Raw genomic sequence first — 27202 nt, 5'->3', positions numbered from 1 at the left:
CAAATTATTTTTGATTAATAAATTACCAACTTTAAGTACAGAAATTAAGTATAATGTATATATTTTATTGGTATTATCCTATTTGCATCCTGCCATATTGGGCTAATTATTAAAATCCATATAATACAATAATGTGTTAAAAGTGAGGAATTCATTCTAAAGAGAAAAATTGGTTAGAAAAACTAGATAAAAATGGGATGCATTTCCATAAAATATGTGCTGTGCAATCCAATATGCTTGCTACATCAGAACCAATTGGCCAGTGAACTTTGCAGCAGCTAAAGCAAAGGAGGAAAGTTATCAGTGTTATTCTTTGTAATAAGTCACTTGCCCAGGAGAACAACCATTCCTACGATCAAGACCCCAGAGAGATCACTGCCCACTGTCAAATAGCAGCGTGTGAGGTTCTGGGTGGCATCTTCTCGGTAAACCCAATTGTGAAGTTCATCTCCCATTTCTACACTTCCCTTTGTGTAGTTTGATGGAATTGCAGCAAAGCCAATTCAGTAGACGTAACCTAGCCATGGGCCAAAATGAGGGAGTCAGGCGCTCTGTTCTCCAGTGATGAAGGATACATTTGAAAGCATCTAGAACTTAGGGTAAGCTGCCAAATTATGGCCTGTGGGTCAAATGTGAATTTTTTTCTTTTTGTATTTATAAGTAGTTGAAAAAAAAGATTTTATGACATGAAAATTGTATAAAATTCCAGTTTCAGTGTCAGTAATTAAAACTTTATTGGAACACCTTCATTTATTCATGTATTTTTTATGCCTGCTTTTGTGCTACAACAGCAGTTACACAGTGGGGCAGAGCATGTTGCTCACAAAGTCTGAAATATTTACTAGCTGGGCCTTCACTGGGAAAGCTTCCTCCTGCTTTAGATTATGTAGAAGGGGTTGGACTGCCTCTCCTTCAGTCTTGTTTTTCTCGCTCAGTTTTGCTCACTGCAGAGAGGCAAGGAGTGAAAAGTTATAGTCCCTGATGAGTAAGTAGAGGGTGTGTGTGCTCTTTTCCTTCTATTAAGGTAACACAGGTATTTTTAAACAGTCAGTTGAGCTGGGGGGAGAGACATGCCCCCGTCTCTGAAACTTGAAAAGCTGAATGGAGGCATGTGACGTGTTTGTAAGACACAACCACAATTATGAGCACACATGTACATGGGAAAAGAAACAAGCTGTTGAATCAGCAGGATCCACTGTTACTGAGTCTCCTTGACTATTTGCTGTTTGTTCATCCATGTCGTCATCGGCCAACATACTCTAACAGCCATGTGGGGGGCTACCATCGAGGCTTTTAAAAAGATACGTGTGAGGAAACCTACTTGACAATCATTAACTTCAACTTTTTCCTAGTAATTTTTTCTGTCTAACTTTATTGAATGCTACTTGTGGAATATTTTGGCCCAGCTTCTGGAGCACTATTATTTTAAGGAAACAGTTTGAGAACGCCTAGTTTAAAACAGAAATGGACTCTTAACTCCTTTATTGCAAGACTGGCATCTGAAATTTTCCAGACAGAGAACCTCGAAGTGATGCCATTATCAACAAACGACTATATAATTGTATCACGATAATGATTCTTATACAGTCTGGGTGCCTGGATATGTATGTTCTTACAAGTTCAAAACATGAACATCACTGACAAGCCTGTTTGGGGTGCTTTAGAGTAAGCATATGCCAGTCCCCTGGGCATGAGTCAGTGTGGTAACAAAATTCTTAGGATGCAATTTTTTTATATTGTAGATTAGAAAAGTTGGGTAGGGCATTTGCTCCCTAATCAGGTTCCAAGGGTGACGAGAGGGCTGTCCTGGCTCCAGCTGTCAATCTGTGTCTAGAAATGTCACCAATAATTTGTAACCTGGAAGTGCTTGACTTGTGGACCCCTGGTGCTAATTGGATCCACTGATTCCTATAAGATCCCCACCTGTCATTAGCTCAGCAGTAGGTATGATACTGAAGCTCTAATGAACCCAGGGATTACTTTAATGAGTCTGTCTGATTTCTTTTGATTTAATTATTGGGCCAAAATTCTGGATTTTTAGGGAGGTAACTTCTTTGATTGTCTCTTCTAACCTTTCATTAGGATCCAAGCTGTTTAAGAAGGAGGTCAGGTTTTATCCTGGAAGACACCCCATTCTTGTGAAAGGTTCTTAGAACTTAAGGACTTGTCAGTCAGGTGGAGCTTGGTTAGAACCTGCAAGGAAAATGAATCCGGAATTCTTCTTAACTACGAACCGACTTGTTTCACAACAGCAGCAGAAAAGTCCATGTCAGGAAGTGGGGAGCAGGTGACCTGGGGCTCTGGGTTGCTGCTGCCTGAGTTGTTTTGCTTTGGTAGTTATTTTCTTTGGTCCTTCCATATTAGAGCAGGATTCACTTGCAAACCTGTTTTATCTCGCCCTGCCAGTTCCCTGTCTCTAAAAGCAGAGACTCTCTTGTCGTGGGGTACCGTCCTCTGGGAGAAACACGAATACATTTGGATGGACCCCAGCCTGCCTGGCTGTTCTTTGATACCACAAATGAGGCTACCAGTGTCCTTTTCTTAGCAGGGCACTCGCACGAGCTGTTTGTGATGAAGGGGACGTGGGCTGCTCTGCCTACAGACTGTCACCACCTTCAGCTGGGCTGAAGCACTGTGGTCTTTGTCAGAATATTCTCCTTACATTGTCTACATCAGAAAAATATGTGCTTACATTCTTATGTTTAGCTAGATGGATAGAATGTAAAATGCCTCCCTTCCCCAAACATACCCCATCAGCCACCTGAAAACCCCACGAGGACCCAAATGTTCTTTAGAAATTTGTGTTTATGGTTGAGAAGCAGCTTGCTTTTATGGTGATGGAGAACTTGGATGCCAGCAGGGAAAACACGCTTGTATCGTGCTATACTGTTTGCCCAAACTAGCAATTTAACATGCTGTCTCCATCAACCAAGGTCCAATCACTATGAACCAAATGATTGTTCTTGTTCGTGGAGCCCTCGGGCCCTTGCTGTGGCTCTCATCCAGCCCTTGCTGTGGCTCTTATCCAGGCAAGGAAAGACTTGTTAAGTCATGCAGCCCGGTCATCTGATCCCAGTGGTGTGTCTTTCTGATGCCCGGACTTGCCTGGATTTGAATAATGACAGCAAAGGGTCGTCAGCATCTTCCCTTGGGAGTTGATAATATATTCTCTTCTTGATTTGGGCATATTTTTTCATTTCGTGATTTTTTTCAGTCATTCCTGAGAAGCTAGCTCTCTGCTTAGGGCTCCCTTTCTCCTCCTCTTCTGGTGCTTTTCTGAGATTTACCCGTCTAGGGGATGTGGGATTTCTTAGACCTCTGCTTCGTAGTCATCTTTTTGCTAAACCCTGTCTGCTTTGGATTCCTTTGCGACGCCAGCTCTCCTCCCCTTCACTGTGAGGTTGCTGCATGACTGTACATTCCCTTCATGTTTTTCAGCCCCTTCACTCTGTGTGCTGTTGATGGGTTGGTGCGAGAGAACGGGAGCATGGGAAGAGAGATGTGTGGGGACCAGGGGCACCCCTCGCTAAGGACCCGTTGAGCCAATTGTTGGCTCAGGGCTGATTTGGAGTCAGAGATGCCAAAGTGGAGAAAAGACTGAAGATGCTGGTTTTCCAAGATCTGAGATGGAAACTGTGAAACTGAAAAACAGGCTCTTACAATCCCACCACCTGACATTTTTTTTGGATCAGATCGCTGGCCTGGATGTTCAGCAATTGAACTAGTTTCCTTCCAGGTCACTGTCTCTTATCTTTGTTCTCTGTTCTCCCTATGACTGTGCTTCTTTCCTGTAACCACAGATGATGATATTAGGGGTGGAGGAGATCCCTGAGATCATACCGTGCAGCCCCCTTCCTTCAGTTAGATATGAAGACGTAAGCCTCACAGAGGCAATGACTTCTTCAAGGTCACACAGCAAGCTGGTGGAGGAGCCGGGACCAGCAGCCCAGATCCTGAATCCCAGGCCAAAGCTGTCTTCTCTAATGGATCACTGGTTCAACCTGTGGAATTCAGAAAAGTTAACTTCTGCTGAAGCAGCTGCCTCCGAGGGTGCTCAGAAAGTAATGGTGTGCATCCATTTGTCAGAGAGAAATGGCAAGGAAAAGAACTCACAGCCCTGAGAGAAGAAATATCAGATAAACCTTCAATTACTCTTCTGTAGGAAAACTGAAATGAACATAGCATGTGATACCAAATTAAGTGATTTGACATGGAAGCTACTGTAATTCACATCTTCTGGGTTTTCTCCCCTTCAAAAAATAAGGTATTTTCTATCTTTTTAAGCAATAAAGAGTGGTCTAGGCATTATTTAATCATCCGAACTTTCTTTACCTACAATTCTTGAACCAGGTGGTACATAATTGGATAATTATAATTTGGAATCTGGAATAAAGCCTTTTAAGTAGATCCTATGGTAGGCAGCAACATGTATGACTAATAATAAGGTGACATCCCCTGTTTGTAAATTCCTTTGCCTCTGATACTGTTTATAATTTGCCCTTGAGCTGTCCTGTGGTCTGTTACCCAGTCATCATTTTTTTTCCACTGGCACGTGCACGTGAGAATGGGCTGTTGAAAATGTGCTGTTCCCTACGTGGAGACGCCTCTCAACCATAAATGAGCTTTTCTAGGGTGTTAATTATATAATTTCCTGATTCTTAACCCTAAAATGTTATCCATTAATGGCAGTGTCTCAAAATAAAGGTGAGAAAGGATACTTATCTTCTATTTCGGTTCTGAATACTTGAAACTAAGAACCTAATCTATTTCTCATGTTATAAAATGTAAAAAAGAAAGAAAAAATCAACTGAAAATTTCTCCAAAGATCTTTGTGGCTTCATACTCTAGCTTTGTTCCTTGTAATATAAAAATACTGTTTCTAAAGTGATTGAGAGTTGTCAATGTCTTCTGCCTAAGGCATCAAAGAACTGTAAAGCAGATTGAATCAAGCATCCAGACAAGAAATGTTCTAGTTGTGAGGTGGTGGTGGTGAAGAAATGTTGGGATAACGTGGGGATTTCACCTGAGATGAGGAAGTTCTTTCTAGAGGCTTCGCAAGATTAGATATCAGCAGATATATGTGACACTTTTGCCTTTCGTGTGTCTCAATGCCTGAACAGCTATATGTGTCCTTCTGTACACTAGATACTTACACCCTTCCTTTGGAAGCCATCTTTGGTTGGACTCATATCCTTGTCACTGAGCGTAGCCTCTGTAAGTACTTGTAGGTGTGTGGGCGGTGCCCGTCACCCCCCTCCAGAGCACACACCTTGTACATCCTCCTCGATGTAGTGGTACAGAGTTTTATTAAACAAAGATGTATAGCATGATAAACCTGTGAACTGGGTATAGAAACTAAGAACCTTGGCAAGTGGTCTCAGTCTTTTAAAAGTCCGTCTCACTCGGGCTCTCTGTTCTTTGGGTGTTTTCCTTCCTGTTTTGGGTCTTTCTATTTTTACCAAGCATGGTGTTTCTGGTTTGTAGGTACCCACGCTGGGAAGAGAGCAGCTCAGCCCTTGCAAGGCTCCCCTTGAAAAGACACCCATATTCCCAGGCCTCACAAGGTACGTCTTACACCGTCTCACTCTTGTTGTCCCCGAGCAACTCTGATAACACTCCCACTTCACCCCTCTTCACCTGAAGCACCAAGATGCTACTTTGGTGCCTTGACCAATCCCATTTACTGAGAGCTAATCTGATTCCCAGCCTAGGTGACTCTGTGGACAGTGGTTTGAGGAATGCTTCCTCCCTCACAGTGGTGGAAACACCCTCACCTGGGAACTGCCCTGATGAGAAGCCCAGAGACTCAGGCAAGGTTCCACCCATGGGGGCCTACCAGCCGTCTCATGCCGCTGGGCCAGGCACACCTATTGGAAAGATAGACTCAATGGAGTCTTTGAAATTAGCCTCCAGTGATTTTCTTTTTTCTTTTTTTCCAGTTTTGCTTATTTATCTTTTTAGTTTTTTTTTAATTTAATTTTTATTTTATATTAGACTATAGTTGATTTGCAGTGTTGTGTTGGTTTCAGGTGTACAGCAAAGTGATTCAGTTATACGTATACATATATCCATTCTTTTCCAGATTCTTTTCCCGTATAGTTTATTACATAAATTTCCCTGTGCTATACAGTAGGTCCTTGTTTATTATCTATTTTATGTATAGTAGTGTGTATATGTTAATTCCAAACTCCTAATTTATCCCTCCCCCCACCTTTCCCCTTTGATAACCACAAGTTTATTTTTGAAGTCTGTGAGTCCGTTTTGTAAATAAGTTCATTTGTATCATTCTTTTTTTAGATTCCGCATGTAAGTGATATCATATGATATTTGTCTTTGTCTGTATGACTTACTTCACTTAGTACGATAAAGCCTCCAACGATTTTCATTCTCAGACTGAGAGGACAGACCCAAAACCTCCACTTCCCCAAGGTATTAGGATTATATCAAAAATATGTGTACTCAGTACCACCCCATGTGATCTACTCCTTATCCTTCTGAGTTTCCTTCTGGAAAGGTTCCATCAAAGAAGGATGTGCCAGCACAGTTGTGCGCAAAGAATGCATCCAGGTGATGTTGCATGAGCTCTTGGGGACTGAGGCAGGAACAGGCACTGACACGTGGCATTTAACTCTTGGGAAAGGTGATGATGAATATTTCCATGTCCGTTTTCTGGAGATAATTCTTCATTTTGCTTCTTGTTACCTGTAGAATAAACTACAAACTCCTTTCCGAGAGTCATAGACGTCTCTTTATGACTTTCCTACCCCTAAAGCCTTGCTCTTTGACATTGCCCTCCCCCCATTCTATGTTACAGATGTATAGAACAATCAACATTTATTCATTCAACGAGTATCCACTGATGGCATACAATAAGGCAGGTCTGTGCTAGAACTGGGGCAAAGCAGTGGACAAATGGGACCCATTGGTCCGTTCTCTCTAGAGCAGGCACATCCCTTCTGGATACTATGTTACCTGCTCACCCTTCTCTGACAGACTCACACACATCCTAGTGATTTCTCTTATGATCCACCTGCTCCCAGAGATTTCTCTGACCGTGAATCTTAGGTTTCCTTCCTTTGTGCTACTCCACCATGGAAGGCATACCTCTGCCATAGCAACAGTCACTCTTATTTTAGACAATTGTTTACCCCTGTGACCTGCTTTCTCTACCCCTTCCTTCCGTTCAACACTCCACTCAAGTTCAAGTTTCTTTGCAATTTTAAAGCAGGATCTATGTCTTATTCACATTTTTTCTTTAGGGCCTTGTACAGCATCTGACATGTAAGTGATATCATATGATATATACTAAACATTCAATAAATATGTTGTAGAATCACTGAATGATTAACTTACTGAGGCTACTCTGATTTGGGGCTACCCAGTGTACAGAGTCATAGATTGATATAACTGTAGGCATGAGAGAATTTTGTAAGACCATTTCTAACCCTCCACATCACAGATGAGGCGTTTCTTAGTTGAATCACAGGAAGCAACACAAATACCAAATACCCAGTGTTTGGAGCTGCAGAAAATCTGTGAACAGAAATAATAATAACTGAAGTTGGAGGACATACTTCTGTTCAGCAGTCAGTCTAAGTGCTAGTCAGTAAACAGGTAGGAGTTTGTGTAATGGTAGGATATGTTGAAGTCTGTTCTACTGTGTTGAGCTCAAGCTTCAGAGTCAAGGACCATAAGACATTTACTCAACTGCGAGCTCAGTGATGAATCATTTAACTCATCTGCCGTCTTGCAGCCTTGTTCAGTGAACGACTCCAAGGTGCGGGGAGAAGAATCGTTCAAGATTAGGGTAGAGTGCCTGGATTTAAGTGGAGAGGGGAGGGATGGAAATGGCTTTTATTAGGTGAATGGAGGTGAGACTTGAGTCTGGTATCCGGAGGAGCTGTTCTGGTCAGAGCTGTGAGGCGGGAAGGAAAGGGAGGATTTTGCTCCTCTAGAGGAAATTAATTTTTTTTTATCCTCTGATGTATCCTCTCTTTTCATTATCTCTTGCTTTTCCTTTTCTTTTCTCCTTGTGTTTCTCCCATAGAAATTGCTGGTTCTCTTTGGCCACAGTTCAGTTCTTTAAAATGCAGCCACCTGTGTGTGTTGAGGAGCATATGCTTTTCATCTTCTTGTAAGTTGCACTTAGAGTTGGTTAAGTTCTACCATAGTGGAATCTGCCCGAGAAAATGTCCAACAACTTGTGGACTGTGATTTGATAAAGGCAGTTCTTTTATTTTTTAATTGAAGTGTAGTTGATGTATAATATGATATTAATTACAGGTGTACAATACGGTGATTCACAATTTTTAAAGGTTATACTCCATTTATAGTTACTATGAAATGCTGGCTGTATTCCCTGTGTCGTACAATATATCCTTGTAGCTTATTTTAAACCTAATAGTTTGTACCTGTTAATCCCCTAACCCTATATTGCCCTCCCCTCTTCCCTCGCCCCAGAGGTAAACACTGGTTTGTTCTCTATGTCTGTGAGTCTGTTTCTTTTTCGTTATATTCACTAGTTTCTTGTATTCTTTAGATTCTACATATAAGTGATATCATACAGTGTTTGTCTTTCTTTGTCTGAATTATTTCACTTAGCATAATGCCCTCCAAGTCCATCCATGTTGCTGCAAATGGCAAAATTTTGTTCTTCTTTATGGCTGAGTAGTATTCCATTGTATATATGTACCATATCTTCTTTATCCATTCATCTGTTCATGGACACTTAGGTTGCTTCCATATCTTGGCAACTGTAAATAATGCTGCTATGAACACTGGGGTGCATGTATCTTTTTGAATAAGTGTTTTTTTCTTTTTCAGACATATACCCAGGAGTGGAATTGCTGGGTCATTTGGTAGTTCTATTTTTAGTTTTTTGAGAAAGCTCCATATGGTTTTCTACAGTGGCTGCACCAATTTACATTCCCAACAGCATATGAGGATTCCCTTTTCTCTACATCCTTGCCAATGTCTTTTATTTGTGTTCTTTTTGATGATATCCATTCTGACAGGTGTGAGGTGATAACTCATAGCTGTTTTGTTTTGCACTTCCCCAAGGATTAGCGATGTTGAGCATCTTTCATGAGTGATGAGGGCAATTCTTAAGCTAAGAATTGAATTTTCTCACTGACAGTTCATGGCCAGGCCAACTGGGTGTTTGAAGTATGTCCTCCACCTCCTTCTCTAACTGGTGGCTGCTGTCCCCATCAGGCCTTTTAGCCCATCGGCTTATAATTATTAAAACTGGCCAGAAAAGGAAAATAAAACACCAGTTTTTGTTTATGTCTAATTAAAACAAAAAACTCCTTTAACACATTAGGGTCTTGAACCAGGACCGTTAAAAGAAAATGCCTTTCAAGATGAAAGTGAGGTGTTAACAAAGCTTCTGACATTTATAAATGCAAAACAGTGACTTTAAGTTTAGATTTTATATCTTCAAGCAAAATTTACAAAGAAGTACTCACCATAGCCTAGATGTTCTTCCTCTGGGTTACAGAGCTCTGTAGGGCTGTAGGGAGTGACTATACCCTTAATCTGTTTTATCGTGTGCACTTGTTTATGGCCTATATTCTTCCACAAACTTACAGGTAATGCAAATGAGGTCCTTTTGATAGATAGATATTTACTTTTCATTACCTAGAAATTTGACAAATAAAATATTTTTAGTCTAGTATTTTTATTCCGGTAAAGTGTTTTATCCCAGTAAACATGCTCTTTCATTCATGTACAATTTTAAATGGTTTCTTTTCTCATATTCCTGATTCTCCTTCCTTTATTGGTCAGACCAACCTATTTATTAATAAAAGATTAATAAATGCCAGGCAACCCCTGGGTCTGAGCTTCGTAGAGGAAGAGGAGGGACGGCAAGGAACTCAGTATCTTCTGTTCAGGAAAGCTGTCTTGATTTTTTTCTCAGCACGGGAAGCTAATGTGCCCAGCAAGGAAAGCACTGTAACTCCTTTGTTTCTATATTTCCAACTTTGTGTTAATAATCATCCACTTTATCAGAAACTTCTCATTTCCTTGAAATATGCAATTTTAACAGGATTTGGTACATTCTTAAGTATCTCTACTCCATCTCCTAGCAAGTATTTTTTCCTGCAGCCATGTCAAAATTTATAATAGAGTTTGATAAAATTTTAAATATTTGATGGATTTTTAATTTTTAATATTTGAATAGCTTATATATTCCATAGTAAAATATTCAAAGCATGTAAAGGATATATATGAAAAGTAAACCTTTCCCCATTCCCTGCCTTCAGTTTCCTATTTCCAGTTCTGTTTTCCAGAAACAACAAAGATTACTCATTTCTTATGTATCCTTTCAAACAGACATTTATATATGCAGAGTATTTATACTTGCCCTTCCCCCTTTGGAAGAATAGGAGTATATTACACGCTGTTCTGCATTTTGTGTTCCTCACATATCTTCCTATCTCAGAAAATGTTCCAGATTGGTATTTACAGAAGTACCGTCTCATCATATTTATAGCTGCCCTTTATTCTGGTGTATGGAAATACCATAAGTTATCCAGCAAATTTCCTATTGATGAACATCTAAGCTGTTTCCAATATTTTGCTATTACCCTCCACTCTGCGGTGACTATCCTTGTACATGTGTCTTTGTGCACACATGTGAAACTAACTGTAGGATAGACTATTAGATTCAAATTGCTTGGTCAAAGGGAATAGAAGCACATTTCAATTTCGATAGGTGTTGCCAAATTGCCCTTCAAAGATGTTTCCCCAATGTATACTCACAATAACGTGGCTGGAGAATATGGGTTTCTCTTTAAAATGTGCACCATCTATAAAGAGAGGTAACCTGTTCAGTATTTGCCATTCCATCTTGCAATCAGCAGCTAAATGAATGTACCAGACACTACATGTAATTAAAAGCCCATTACAGTTACTCCTGAAATTAGTCAGTGTGATGCTCTGTGTCACCTTCTGCAACTGATTAAACGCATGGTTAACATCCATGCCTCAACTTGCAGTCCTGCAAGTGTTTAGTGGCTGCACCCAGAGCCTTTGACAGCAGTGCTCATTGACGGCAGAGAGAATGTTCTGTGTGTTTTAGAAAAATAAAGGTCAGTGTCTTCAGCCAGATGCTCTTTTGTTAGACAAGTATTTAAACTGTGATCTTATATCTCAAAATTTAGCACAATATTAACCATGATGGGAAGTTCAGCAGGTGTTTTCTCTCCCTGCTGAAAAATGTCTGCACGTTTGACGATGGCTCGTAATAAGATTGTTTAGAGTCAACCTGAAAGGATTCTGTCTGCTTTTTATGTCAGTAAAAATAAAAATGTTTTCAACCTCTGATTTTAGAATTAGAAATGTTAGTTTTATTATTATTATTGGTGGAATAAATATTTTATTTTATTTTGAATTTTATATTTATTTTTTATACAACAGTTTCTTACTAGTTATCTGTTTTAGACATATTAGTGTATATATGTCAATCCCAATCTCCCAGTTCATCCCACCACCACCCCGCCCCCACTTCCCCCCTTTGTGTCCATATGTTTGTTTTCAACATCTGTGTCTCTATTTCTGCCTTGCAAACCGGTTCATCTGTACGATTTTTCTATATTCCACATATATGCGTTAATATACAATATTTGTTTTTCTCTTTCTGACTTACTTCACTCTGTATGACAGTCTCTAGGTCCATCCATGTCTCTACAAATGACCCAATTTCATTCCTTTTTATGGCTGAGTAATATTCCATTGTATATATGTACCACATCTTCTTTATCTGTTTGTCTGTTGATGGGCATTTACGTTGCTTCCATGACCTGGCTATTGTAAATAGTGCTGCAATGAACATTGGGGTGCATTTGTCTTTTTGAATTATGGTTTTCTTAGGGTATATGCCCAGTAGTGGGATTGCTGGGTCATATGGTAGTTCTATTTTTAGTTTTTTAAGGAACCTCCATACTGTTCTCCATAGTGGCTGTGTCAATTTACATTACCACCAACAGTGCAAGAGAGTTCTGTTTTCTCCACACCCTCTCCAGCATTTGATTTTTGTAGATTTTCTGATGATGTCCATTCTAACCAGTGTGAGGTGATACCTCATTGTAGTTTTGATTTGCATTTCTCTAATAATTAGTGACGTTGAGCAGCTTCTCATGTGCTTCTTGGCCATCTGTATGTCTTCTTTGGAGAAATGTCTATTTAGGTCTTCTGCCCATTTTTGGATTGGGTTGTTTGTTTTTTTAATATTGAGCTGCATGAGCTGTTTACATATTTTGGAGATTAATCCTTTGTCCATTGATTCATTTGCAAATATTTTCTCCCATTCTGAGGGTTGTCTTTTCGTCTTGCTTACAGTTTCCTTTGCTTTGCGAAAGCTTTTAAGTTTCATTGAGTCCTATTTGTTTATTTTTGTTTTTATTTCCATTACTCTAGGAGGTGGGTCAAAAAAGATCTTGCTGTGATTTACGTCAAAGAGTGTTCTTCCTATATTTTCCTCTAAGAGTTTTATAGTGTCTGGTCTTACATTTAGGTCTTTAATCCATTTTGAGTTTATTTTTGTGTATGGTGTTAGGGAGTGTTCTAATTTCATTCTTTTACATACAGCCATCCAGTTTTCCCAGCACCACTTATTGAACAGACTCTATTTTCTCCATTGTATATCCTTGCCACCTTTGTCATAGATTAGTTGACCACAGGTGCGTGGGTTTATCTCTGGGCTTTCTATCCTGTTCCATTGATCTATATTTCTGTTTTTGTGTCAGTACCATATTGTCTTGATTACTGTAGCTTTGTAGTAAGTCTGAAGTCAGGGAGTCTGATTCCTCCAGCTCCGTTTTTTTCCCTCAAGATTGCCTTGGCTATCCAGGGTCTTTTGTGTCTCCATGCAGATTTCAAGATTTTTTGTTCTAGTTCTGTAAAAAATGCCATTGGTAGTTTGATAAGGATTGCATTGAATCTGTAGATTGCTTTCGGTAGTATAGTCATTTTCACAATATTGACTCTTCCAGTCCAAGAACATGGTATATCTCTCCGTCTGTTTGTGTCATCTTTGATTTCTTTTATCAGTGTCATCGTTTTCTAAGTACAGGTCTTTTACCTCCTTAGGTAGGTTTATTCCTAGGTACTTTATCTTTTTGTTGCAATGGTGAATAGGATTGTTTCCTTAATTTCTCTTTCTGATCTTTCGTTGTTAGTGTATAGGAATGCAAGAGATTTCTGTGCATTAATTTTGTATCCTACAACTTTACCAAATTCAATATTTAGCTCTAGTAGTTTTCTGGTGGCATCTTTAGGATTCTCTATGTATAGTATCCTGTCATCTGCAAACAGTGACAACTTTACTTCTTTTCTGATTTGGATTCTTTTATCTCTTTTTCTCCTCTGATTGCCATGGCTAGGACTTCCAAAACTATGTTGAATAATAGTGGTGAGAGTGGACATCCTTATCTTGTTCCTGATCTTAGAGGAAATGCTTTCAGTTTTTCACCATTGAGAATGATGTTGGCTGTGAGTTTGTCATATATGGCCTTTATTATGTTGAGGTAGGTTCCCTCTATGCCCACTTTCTGGAGAGTTTTTATCATAAATGGGTGTTGAATTTTGTCAGAAGCTTTTTCTGCATCTGTTGAGATGATCATATGGTTTTTATTCTTCAGTTGGTTAATATGGTGTATCACATTGATTGATTTGCGTATATTGAAGAATCCTTGTATCCCTGGGGTAAATCCCACTTGATCATGGTGTATGATCCTTTTAATGTGTTGTTGGATTCGGTGTGCTTGTATTTTGTTGACGATTTTTGCATCTATATTCATCAGTGATATTGGTCTGTAATTTTCTTTTTTTCTGGTATCTCTGTCTGGTTTTGGTATCAGGGTGATGGTGACCTTGTAGAATGAGTTTGGAGTGTTCCTTCATCTGCAGGTTTTGGAAGAGTTTGAGAAGGATGGGTGTTAGCTCCTCTCTAAATGTTTGATAGAATTCACCTGTGAAGCCATCTGGTCCTGGGCTTTTGTTTGTCAGAATATTTTTAATCACAGTTTCAGTTTCATTACCTCTCATTGGTCTGTTCATATTTTCTGTTTCTTCCTGGTTCAGTCTTGGAAGTTTATACCTTTCTAAGAATTTGTCCATTTCTTCCAGGTTGTCCATTTTATTGGCATACAATTGCTTGTAGTAGTCTCTTAGGATGCTTTGTTTTTCTGTTGTAACTTCTCCTTTTTCATTTCTAGTTTTATTGATTTGAGTCCTCTTCCTCTTTTTCTTGATAAGTCTGGCTAATGGTTTATCAATTTTGTTTATCTTCTCGAAGAACCAGCTCTTAGTTTTATTGATCTTTGCTATTATTTTCTTTGTTTCTATTTCATTTATTTCTGCTCTGATCTTTATGATTTCTTTCCTTCTACTAACTTTGGGTTTTGTTTGTTCTTCTTTCTCTAGTTGCTTTAGGTGTAAGGTTAGATTGTTTATTTGAGATTTTTCTTCTTTCTTGAGGTAGGATTGTACTGCTATTGCTATAAACTTCCCTCTTAGAACTGCTTTTGCTGCATCCCGTAGGTTTTGGATTGTTGCATGTTCATTGTCTCTTGTCTCTAGGTATTTTTCGATTTCCCCTTTGATTTTTTCAGTGATCTTTTGGTTATTTAGTAATGTATTGTTCAGCCTCCATGTGTTTGTGTTTTTTCTGTTTTTTTCCCTGTAATTGATTTCTAATCTCACAGCATTATGGTCGGAAAAGATGCTTGATATGATTTCAGTTTTCTTAAATTTACTGAAGTTTGACTTATGACCTAAGGTGTGATCTATCCTGGAGAATGTTCCCTGTGCACTTTAGAAGAAAGTGTAATCTACTGTTTTCAGATGGAATGTCCTATAAATATCAGTTACATCTCTCTGGTCTGTAGTGTCACTTCAAGCTTGTGCTTCCTTATTAATTTTCTGTCTGGATGATCTGTCCATTGGTGTAAATGAGGTGTTAAAGTCCCCCACTATCATTGTGTTACTGTCAGTTTCCTCTTTTATAGCTTGTTAGCATTTGCCTTGTGTATTGAGGTGCTCCTATGTTGGGTGCATATAGATTTATAATTGTTATATCTTCTTCTTGGATTGATCCCTTGATCATTATGTAGTGTCCTTCCTTGTCTCTTGTAACATTCTTTATTTTAAAGTCTATTTTATCTGATACGAGTATTGCTACCCCAGCTTTCTTTTGATTTCCATTGGCATGGAATGTCTTTTTCCATCCCCTCATTTTCAGTCTGTATGTGTCCTTAGGTCTGAAGTGGGTCTCTTGTAGACAACGTATAGATGGGTCTTGCTTTTGTATCCATTCAGCCAGTCTGTGTCTTTTGGTTGGAGCATTTAATCCATTCACATTTAAGGTAATTATTGATAAGTATGTTCCTATTACAATTTTCTTAATTGTTTGTGGTTTGTTTTTGTAGGTCTTTTTCTTCTCTTGTGTTTCCCACTTAGAGAATTTCCTTTAGCATTTGTTGTAGAGATGGTTTGGTGGTGCTGAACTCTCTTAGCTTTTGCTTGTCTGGAAAGCTTTTGATTTCTCTGCTGAATCTGAATGAGATCCTTGCCAGGTAGAGTAATCTTGGTTGTAGATTCTTCCCTTTCATCACTTTAAATATATCATGCCACTCCCTTGTGGCTTTGAGAGTTTCTGCTGAGAAATCAGCTGTTTACCTTATGGGAGTTCCCTTGTATGTTATTTGTCATTTTTCCCTTGTTGCTTTTAATAGTTTGTCTTTCATTTTTGTCAATTTGATTACCATGTGTCTCGGCATGTTTCTCCTTGGGTTTATCCTGCTTGGGACTCTCTGTGATTCCTGGACTTGGCTGGCTATTTCCTTTCCCAGGTTAGGGAAGTTTTCGACTATAATCTCTTCAAATATTTTCTCGGGTCCTTTCTCTCTCTCTTCTCCTTCTGGGACCCCTATAATGCGAATGTTGTTGCCTTTAATGTTGTCCCAGAGGTCTCTTAGGCTGTCTTCATTTCTTTTCATTCTTTTTTCTTTATTCTGTTCTGCGGCAGTGAATTCCACCATTCTGTCTTCCAGGTCACTTATCCATTCTTCTGCCTCAGTTATTCTGCTATTGATTCCTTCTAGTGTATTTTTCATTTCAGTAATTGTATTGTTCATCTCTGTTTGTTTGTTCTTTAATTCTTCTAGGTCTTTGTTAAACATTTCTTGCATCTTCTAGATCTTTGCCTTCTTTTTCCAAGGTCCTGGGTCATTTTCACTATCATTATTCTGAATTCTTTTTCTTGAAGGTTGCCTATCTCTACTTCATTTAGTTGTTTTTCTGGGATTTTATCTTGTCCCTTCATCTGGTACATAGTCCTCTGCCTTTTCATTTTGTCTTTCTGTGAATGGGTTTTTGTTCCACACGCTGCAGGATTGTAGTTCTTCTTGCTTCTCTGGAATAAATATTTTATAATGAATTTCTTATAAGTAATTATTTTGTCATATTTGTAAATTCTCAGTTGACACCATGAGGCTCCTTTTTTCTCTGTGATGTGTTACAGCCAAACCCACCACCTTGTCTGAAACCTGAGGTGAATCCTCATACCTTGCTTTGTCAGTTTGGTTCAATGCTCTGACCTCTCTGGACATCAGTCTGCCATCTACATTTGGGGTCAGTGTTTTCTTGGTAGGATGTAACAGCCTATAACAGCCTGATGGTGAAAGTCATGAATTTTCACTCATGTAAAAGTATAATGACTTACAAGGAATTCATTATGAAATATCTATTCCATTAATACAGATCTTTAACATTGCTGATTCTAAAACAGAAGTTGAAGCCACTTTTATTTTTTATTGATATGTTAAAAGTAATCAGTATTGGTCAGTGAAACTTCTATATTTCTAAGTGTTAAGTAATTGTATCTCACAAAGGAGAGTAGTAACAATTCATAAAATACTACAGAAAGGCATGATCACAATTCTTGTCTTCTATTTCTATTCTTTATAATCTACTTTCTTTCTTGCTATTTCTTCTCCTAGTCTTACCTTTTAATGAGTCACTCCTCACTCCATAAACACTGTGCTCATCCAAATCAAGTTGGACATATTCCAAATTAAACTTATCTCACCCCAAACCAGCTCCTCCTCCAGAGTTCCCTATGTCAGTGAGTTAGTGTCACCATGCATCCATGCCACATATTAACACTTTCTCCTTCTCCCTCTGCCCTTCCTGCACAGCCCATCAGTCACCAAATACTGTTGATTCTACCTCCTAAATACCTCTCAAATCTATCTACTTTTCTCCATCTTTAGTCTTACCTGGACATAGCTTCCTAAATGACATCCCCACATTGACCCTTGTTAGACATAGCTTCCTAAATGACATCCCCACATTGACCCTTGTTAATTCCAGGTCACTTTTCTACATAAAGAATGCAAGGTTAACATTTCTATTGTAAACCAAGACAAATTAACATGGACCGGATTTACCCTTTTACCTGAAAAGCTAAGGGACTAGAAAGAATGTATGAAACAAAATTTCTCAAGACGTTGGACTTCAGGCCACCAGGCGATAAAAGACAGAGACACTGAGACAAGGAAACAAGCCACGTGAGTCCCATGACTGACCCAGCCTATGATGTGGGGAAAGGGAAGCCACATGGAGCCTAGTCATGTCTCTGAATTAAGGAGAGTGGAGCTGGAAGGGCAGGGAGATTGATGTTGTGGTTAGAGTTCATAGTACAGAGTGCCAGAGAGGAGAGAGCTGCAAAGAGAGAGAACTCTGGAAATCTGCTGGGTTGCCTCCTCAGGTATTCTACTGAAAAGTGACCAGTGCATGTCTGTGAGGAAACTATCCAGGGTTGAGGAAGAACTAGTCAGAAATATTAGAATGAAAAGTTCCCAGGGCTCAATTAGGGCCAACAATAATGCCCATTCCCAGCAGACAGAGTGGAAAACCTCATAATTTATGGTTCTTTGAGTGAAGTAGTCAGTAGTCTAGGCAGTGAGAATAACTTTCCATAGATGTAATGCTCCACTGGTCCTGCCTTACCATGCTTAAAAACAAGACCCAGGAGGATCAAAATGTTTCCAAGTAATTTGACCATGCGGGGGAAAAAACGCAAGAAAGTTTACAGGAATACAGAAATATTCAACAGCCAATAAGATAAGAATAACAATGTCTGGCATTCAATCAAAAGTTACCAGGTATACCAAAAAAATAAATAAATAAAGTATGGAAGTACAACACATATTGAGGCTAAAAATCAAAGCTGACTCAGATTTGATACTGATGATAGAATTAGTAAACAAGAATATTAAAATAGTTATTATAACTCTATTTAATATGGTCAAAATCAAACAAAAAGTTTGAATGTATTAAGTAGAGACAGAGAAAATATTAAAAAAAGAACCAAATCAAACTTCTAGAGATGTCTGAGATGAAAAATACCCAGGAGGTGGTTAACAACAGATTAGACACTACATAATAAAAGATTAGTGAACTTAAAAACATAGCAGCAGAAACTATCCAAAATGAAACAGAGAAAACAGAGTGAAAAAAAGGAGAGCATTAGTGAGCTCTGGTACAACTTTAAGAGGTCTAATACTGTGTAATTGGGGTAGGACAGGAAAATTATTTGAAGAAATAATGGCCCAAATATTTCCAAATTTGATAAGTAATAATCAAACAGATCCAAGAAGCTTTAAAAACAAGAAACATGAAGAGAACTACACTAAGTACATCATATCAAATCATTTAAAACCAGTGACAAAGAGAATATATTAAAAACAGCCAGAGAAAAGGGACACATTAAATGCAGAACGAAGAAAAGTCATTTCTTCCCAGAAACCGATGTAAGTGAGAAGATAATGAGAACTTTCAAGTTCTCAAAGGCAAAATATGTCAACTTAGAGTGTTCACCAGTGAAAACATCATCTTTGAAAGATAAAGGCACATAAAGACTCAGACAGACAAAGCTAAAAGTAATTTGTTAGTAACATACGTACACTACAAGAAATATTAAACGAAATCCTTTAAGAAGAGAAAAATGATTCCAGATGGAGATTTGTGTCTACATAGAGGAATGAGGAGCCCAGGAAATGGTAACTTTGTAGTTAATATAAAGAGTTTTTTCTTACTATTTAAACCTCTTGAAAAGAGGATCAACTGCTTAAAGCAATAGCAATGTATTGTGGAGTATGTATGATATGTAGAAAAAAATGGATGATAGCAATAGAATGAAGGCTGGGAGGGAAAAATGAATGTATACTGCTGCAAGGTCCTGGTCCTATATGTGAAGTGATATAATATCATATGGGGGTAGATTCTGTTAAGGTAAAGACGTACACTATACTGTAAATCCTAAAACAATTACTAAAATAATTCCATGGAAAGTTATAGCTAATAAGTAAACACAAGAGGTAAATGAAATTGTTAAAAAAAAATACTCAATCCAGGGACTTATGATCTAGGCAAAATGGTGTAGACTCATTTCTCCCTGTTAAGTACAACTATAAACTCTGGCAATAATGCAGGAAGCAACCAATGGAGAACTCTGAATGGTGGAAAGAGGAAGGTAACTGATTAGGGGCCTCAGGGCTAGAGGAAAAACCGCATCAGGGTGTCTTTTGATCCCCTTGCCTGACAGAGGAAGGTGACTCACTGACTCCCAACACCAACAGAAGGTAGCTTCAGATAGTCTCACTTGTGCCCTGGATTGAATGAGAGTCCTGCCAGCAACAACAGGAAGCTCAGTAGCACCAGCAGGGGGACTGACTAAGAGCCCTGTAATGATAAGTGATCAGGGGAAGTGCTCTCCTTCCTCACTGGGTGGCACTGGCAAGGGGGATATCACTGTAAAAAGCAACTGGCCAAGGAAGTGCTCTAATTCCCCTCAAGGCCTGAGATTCCCATCCCACACCCAAAGCCACAGAGTGGCTGGGTGATGCTAAAAAAGTGGACCCATCACAATCAGAAACTGGTCCAGGATGTCTCTTTGTCCTCCTGGATGGAGAATCCCTTTCCCCACTTAAAGGCACTAGATACCTTGGCTTGGGGAAACTATATCTCATAACCCCAAGCAGTACCATCAGAGACTAGTGGGACCCCCGGTGGTACCAAAGAAAACAAGCAGACAAAATAATAACACATGGCTCTGAAAAATAAGTTGTCATTGGAATTGTAACCCACAAAATTAGGCCAGGACCTGTATGCTAAACCCAAATGTGGTGACTGCCTACTATCATTAAAGATCTAAATAGAACCCAGAGTCTGATAACATAAAAGCCAAAATGTCCAGGATATAATAAAAAAAAAAAACTACCTGTGCACCAAGAACCAGAATTTTAAAGCAGTGATGATAAAAATGCTTCACTAAGGTATTACAAACTCTCTTGAAACAAGTGAAAAAAATAGAAAAATCTCAGCAAAGAAATTAAAGTGATTTTAAAAGAACCAAATGGAAATTATAGAACTAAATAATGCAATAAGAGAAACAAAAAACTAGGTGGATGAGCTCAATATTAGAGTGGGTATGATAGAGAAAACAATCAACGAAGTTGAGGACAGAGCAATAGAATTTATCTTCGCTGAACAACAGAGAGGAAACAGCCAGAAAAAAAAAAAAAAAAAAAGAACCACAGAGACCTGAGGGACAATAACAGGAGATCTAACATTTGTATCAGTGGAGTCCCAGAAGGAGAAGAAAAAGAGAGTGGGACTGAAAGAGTATTCAAGTAAATACTGGCTGAAACACTGGGCAAAAGACCTAAACCTACAGATTCAAGACACTGAGCAAACTCCAAGGAGGATGAACTCACAGAAGTCCACATAGAGACATATCATAACTAAATTCCTGAAAATTAAGGCAAAGAAAAAATATTGAAAACAGCCAGAGAGAAACATGTTACCTACCTACCAATTTGAATGACAGTGGATTTCTATTCTGAAACCAGGGATCCCAGAGAGAAGTGGCACAGCATTTTTCAAGTGTTGAAAGAAGAAAACTGTGAACCACAAATACTATGTCTGGTGAAACTATCCTTCAAGAATGAATGGGAAATAAAGGCACTCAGATGGAGAATAATGGAAAGAATTTGTCACTAGTAGACCTATCCTTAAAGAATGACTAAAGGAAATTCTTCAAACAGAAAGGAAATGACAAAAGAAGGTTTTGGGGCATCAGGAAGTAAGAACAATGGGAGGAGCAGAAATAGATGTATATACAATAGACCACCCATCTCTTCATGACTTTTATAAATCAAATCTGATGACTAAAAACTTGTAACACCATCTGATACTAAATTATATTTAAAAGTGGGGAAGTTCAAGGGACTTAAATGGAAGTGAGATTTCTAAAGTTGAAGTGGTAATATGTTAACATAAATAGATGAGCATAAGATAGGTACGTCTTATATGTACAATACATATATAGATTTTTTTCTTTTTTTAACATTTTTATTGGAGTATAATTGCTTTACAATGGTGTGTTAGTTTCTGCTTTATAACGGAGTGAATCAGTTATACATATACATATATCCCCATATCTCTTCCCTCTTGTGTCTCCCTCCCTCCCACCCTCCCTATCCCACCCTTCTAGGTGGTCACAAAGCACCGAGCTGATCTCCCTATGCTATGTGACTGCTTCCCACTAGCTCTCTGTTTTACATTTGGTAGTGTATATATGTCCATATATACACTACCACTCTCTCACTTTGTCCCAGCTTACCCTTCCCCCTCCCCGTGTCCTCAAGTCCATTCTCTGGTAGGTCTGCATCTTTATTTCCATCTTGCCCCTAGGTTCTTCATGATCTTTTTCTTTTTTAGATTCCATATATATGTGTTAGCATACGGTATTTGTTTTTCTCTTTCTGACTTACTTCACTCTGTATGACAGACTTTAGGTCCATCCACCTCACTACAAATAACTCAATTTTGTTTCTTTTTATGGCTGAGTAATATTCCATCGTACATATATATAGTTATTATTGTACATATGTATATATGCTCAGCACAAGTAATAGGAAAACTATATATAAAGCTCTCAAAAACACTATAAACAAATCACGATGGAATCCTAAAGTTAATTTGGGTAAGAATCTAAAGGAACCTTCCATGATATAGCTGCTGTATAAAATCATCTGCCCAATTCAGATGATCAGAGAATTTTACGGCTGGAAGATCATTTAGTTCACTGTTTCTCAGTCATTAACATGTATTTTAATCACTTGGTGATCTTATTATAGTGCAAATTCTGATTGATTAGGTTTGGGTTGGGACCAAAAACACTGCATTCCAAACAAGCTGCAGATCTAAGGACCACACTTTAATAGCAAGGATTTCTTTCAGTCCCTTTCTCTAGCAGAGGAAGGATGGATAGCCCTTCTCCTGGCTTTTTAGAACATTGCAGTGACTTTGGAGGACCTAGCACAATTGGACCTCAGTTTTATTAATAGCAGTTTCTCAAAGTCTTATCATGGAGATCTCTGAGCTGGCGCTGGATGCTGCCCTTCCTGTGTCATGGTTTCCAATATTCCATCAATTCTGTGACTGTATTGAAAAAGTCCTTTAATTAATTTCTTCCTTATTTTATTTTATATTATTTATTTTATTTTTGCTTTAGCTATCCAGAATCAGTTTCTGTTGTATGTGATCTAAAGAAGAACCACCAATACAGTATAGGCTGTGTGTTGGACTGGGAGTGCAAAGAAACATAACACATATGTTTCACAAGAAAATAAGTTCTTCTTCCCCTGGGATATAGCAATTGAAATATTTTCTTAAAAGTTTACACAGCCCCCTGGTGACTCTGAAATATTCCTCTACAGCATGACTGTTCCCCTCATCTTCTAGGCTCCTATCCGTCATCTTAATTGACCTCTCCATTTGAATATCTAATAAACATTTCAAACTTAATATGTCCAAAACAAAACCCAATCTACTGCAGCAAATGGCACCAGCTTTTGTGTAGTTGCTCAATTAAAAACCTGGAAATCATCCCTGATTTCTTTTTTCCTTTCCCAAATCCAACCAATTAATAGTTTCTGTCAGTTCTACCTTAAAAATATAGCCAGAATCCAACCACTTAACATCTGAACTGCTTCGTTCTGCTCTACACCACCACTCTCTCTCCCATGGAAAACTGCAACGGCCTCCTAACTGCACTTTCTGCTTCTACTCTAGCTTTGCCACACGGCAACCAGAGTTATTCTTTTAAAATGTAAACCAGATCATGTTTCTTTCATGCTCAAAACCTGTCAGTAGCTTCTCATCACACTGAGAATAAAATCCTAATGCCTTACCGTGATCTACAAGGCCTTATGTGATCTGACCCTTGACTGAACCTCTTACTTCAGTTTCCTCCCGTCTTCTCCTTGTATACCCTGCTCCAGTCATCCTGGCCCCTTGTTATCTCTCCAACTAGAGGTTATGTCTCAGAGGGCAAGGATTTTTTTCTGTTTTACTCACGGTTATATTTCCAGTGCCTAGAATAATGCCTGCCATAGAGTTGATGTCAATGAATAGCTCTTAAATAAATAAGCAAATTTAAAAAATACTGAATCCAAAAGAAAGCAGAGAAAAAGAAAAAAGAGAGAAATAGGACAAATACAAATAAATAGTGAAAATATAGATATAATTCAACCACTTAACAAGAAATAGATGGGACAAATAAAAATAAACAGGGAGATGTTGGATATAACCCAACCATTTCTATAATTACATTAAATCACAAGGGCCTAACTCTCCAATTAAAAGGCAGAAATTGTCAGATGGGAAAAAAAAAAAGCAAAAATCACTATATGCTTCCTGCAAGAAATGCAGTTTAACTATAAAGGCATAATGAGGTTACAAGTAAAAGTATGGGAAAAGATATGTCATGTTATTGCTAACATAAGAAAACTTCAGTGGTTATATTAATATCAGACAAGACAGTCTTCTGAATAAAGGATACTAGCAGTGATAAAGAAGGTCATTTCATAATGATAACCAGGTCAATTCATTCTAGAACACAACCATTGTAAGTGTTAATGCATCTAATAACAGAACTTCAAAATATAGGAAGCAAAACGAATAGATGGACAAGGATAAGTAGACAAATCTTGAAGAATGTCCATAAACAAACCCGCACATACATGGTCAATGAAGTTTCATTACAAAGGCAATTCAGTGGGAAAAAAAAGATAACTTTTCCAACTAATTTTACTAGAACAATTGGATAACCATACTTATAAAACAACATCAGTTCATACCTTGCACCATATACAAAAATTCACTCTAATTGGATCATAGATCTAAATATAAAACATAAAACTTTATTATAAAACTTTAGAAGAATACTTCTATCTTCATAGGAGAATATTTTTGTGATGTTTGATTAGGCAAAGACTTCTTACGTATAAAGTCAGAAGCACAATCCCTAAAAGAAAGAAGTTTGGTAAATTAGATTTCATCAATTTAAGGACTGTGTTCTCTGAAAACACTGTAAGGAAAATGAAAAGACAGCCACTGACGGTGAGAAAATATTTGCAAATCACATATCAGCTAAGGAACTTGAATTGAGAATATATTAAGAAGTTTCAAGACTCAGTAATAAGAAGATGAACAGCCAAAACCAAAATGAGCAAAGTATTTGAGTAGACATTTCATCAGAGAAGATATATGGATGGCAGATAAACTCATGGAAGTATACTGAACATAGGAAAATGCAAATTAAAACCACAATTCCATGTCGATACACACCGATTAGAATGTGTAAAATTAGAAAGACTGATGATACCAGTGTTGGCAGGGATGTGGAGCAACTGGAACTCTCATATTCTGCTGATGGGAATATACATGCACACAGCCCCTGTGGAAACAATGTGTCAGTTTCTTAAGCAGTTAAAGATACGCTTACTATATGATCCAGCCACTCTGTTCCTAGAAATGAAAATATATGTCCAAAGATTTATACACAAATGTTCAGCTTTATTTGTAAAAATCCCAAACTGTAAATAACTGCGATGTCCATCAACAGGTTAATGGACAAACAAACTCTGATATTTCCATGCAATCGAATACTGCTCAACAGTAAAAGAGGATAGCTTATCAATATTTGCAAGAATATGGATGAATCTCAAAATAATTATACTGAGTGAAAGAAGTCAGACCAAGAATCAATTCATACTATATATTTTTATATATAAAATTTTTATATAAAATTCTAAAAAATACAAACTAATCTGTAATGAATAAAGCAGATCAGTGGTTCCCTGTGGATTGGAATTGGGTTTGAGGAGAGGAGTGACAGGAAGAGGGGATTACAGAGGAGCATGAGGAGTGTGGGTGATGGATATGGTCATTATCCTGATTGTGGTGACCATGGGTATATACATCAATCCAAACTTATGTTTAATTATGTGCAGTTTATTATTTGTTAGTTATAGCTCAATATATGTGTTTTTCCAAAAAGGAAATAGAAGCTGACCTATTTGAATGTCTCACATGCTACCTACCATTTGACCTACGAAATACTAACATTTTTTAAAGGCAGTGTCTCTTTGACTACAATACAATTACGCATTCTTGAAGGTATCAGTGGATCAAATTCATAATCTTATAAAATATACACCAAAGAGAACTTAGGATTTCAGCACTAATATTTTTTAGGTGAAGAAACTAGCCTGGATGGGGTAAATTGATGTGCCCTGAATCGTACAACAATGCAGTGCGCCTAAACCAGCTGACAGAAATGCGTTTTGGTTTCCTGCCCCCCCATAAAGCAAAGGCACAGTGACATTTTAACAAATGGTCAAAATGTCATGTTCATGTGATCTCAAACCTGACCTCCTGATGGTGAAATCTACTGGTTGAAAAATTTAAGCAATCTTTTGAATCGTTGTTGATTCAAAAATAAGCAAGAGTTTCATCTGACCATAAATCTCAAAATATTTTGGTATATTTTGTAGACCATATCGATGGCTTTAAATGGAATGCATTGAATATATTTAGTATTTGCTCCTGTGCAAATTAGAAAAAGCCATGCTTTCCTCGGGATAACTTTGCTTTCTACTCGCAGAACATTGCCACAATATGCTGTTTATGGTTTGCTTAAGATCAAAAGAGTTTAATTCCATTTGCTGGAGAACGGTCATAATAAATACACAAATCTATGATTTTTTCAATGTGAGGGGCACCCTACAGAGTTTGGCAACAATCGAGGCCCTAGATGTACATTTATCAGAAAAGGGAATGTACCACTAGGTTATTAGAAGTCTAACTGCTATAATTTCAACCAAAGCATTTAAATATTATTAACTCTGAAATTTTAATCTTCCTCAACTGGTAAGCAGAAGTGTATTCTCATAACTGTGTATATAAGTAATTTTTAAATTAATTTTATTCACATTGAAGTTTTGGGGACTTTTGGGAATTAGAGACAAGAATTTTCTCCCTCCTTAGGAAGAAGTGCTTTAAACCCTGTCATTTATGACTTGAATATATGTAAATAAACAAGATCAATTATATTTTAGAAAATACTTTTTTGCAGTAATAGTCTTTCTAGTTTAAGATGACTAAGGATGATGTCATCGTGGCTCAGCACCATGTTTTAGTTAAGACTGCACTCAGGGAATTTGATTTGCTTCCCAGCTCTACAGTTGATCCAAGAAAAGTAATTACAGTGATTAATAATAATATTTGATTTTCTAGTCCCCAAGCCCACTCCTCGGAGCTGGTATTATCTGGAGGCAGAGAAACAAATTGCAGGAGGGAAATGGGAAGAATGTCCTACCATTTGAATTTGTAAGCATTACATGGTCCCAAAGCTGCCATTGCAAACCCTGCCTGTGTCACCCATGAATTTTTACATGAGATATTCTGCACCTTGTTTTCCTGGTCACCCCAAAACTCAGGGCAGAGCAGAGGTGGTGTTTTTACTCTTTAGGGACAAATTTTAATGAATACCCCTTAAGGAGCACCTCCTCGTGTTGGTTAAGTGCTGTTAAGGAATTTGTAAGTGGTCATGGAGAGTACAGATTTAAGTGAGTCAGGGCCTCTGCTTGGAAACCCCCAAATGAAACAAAACAAAAATAACGCATCTTTTGTCCTCAAAAGGATCTCACGTTCTTATGTTCTCATCTCTGGCAGGATTTTGATGGCCAATGCAAGGAGAGTTTTAAAATACCCAAGATTTAATATAAACAAGTAAGTGGAGAGAGAGAGAGAGAGAGAGAAAGAGACAGAGAGAGAGAGAGAGAGA

This window comes from Monodon monoceros, unplaced genomic scaffold (assembly GCF_005190385.1).
Source record: "Monodon monoceros isolate NGI ecotype Baffin Bay Population unplaced genomic scaffold, NGI_Narwhal_1 Super_Scaffold_21, whole genome shotgun sequence".
Lineage (NCBI taxonomy): Eukaryota > Metazoa > Chordata > Mammalia > Artiodactyla > Monodontidae > Monodon > Monodon monoceros.
This window is presented reverse-complemented; position numbering follows the sequence as displayed.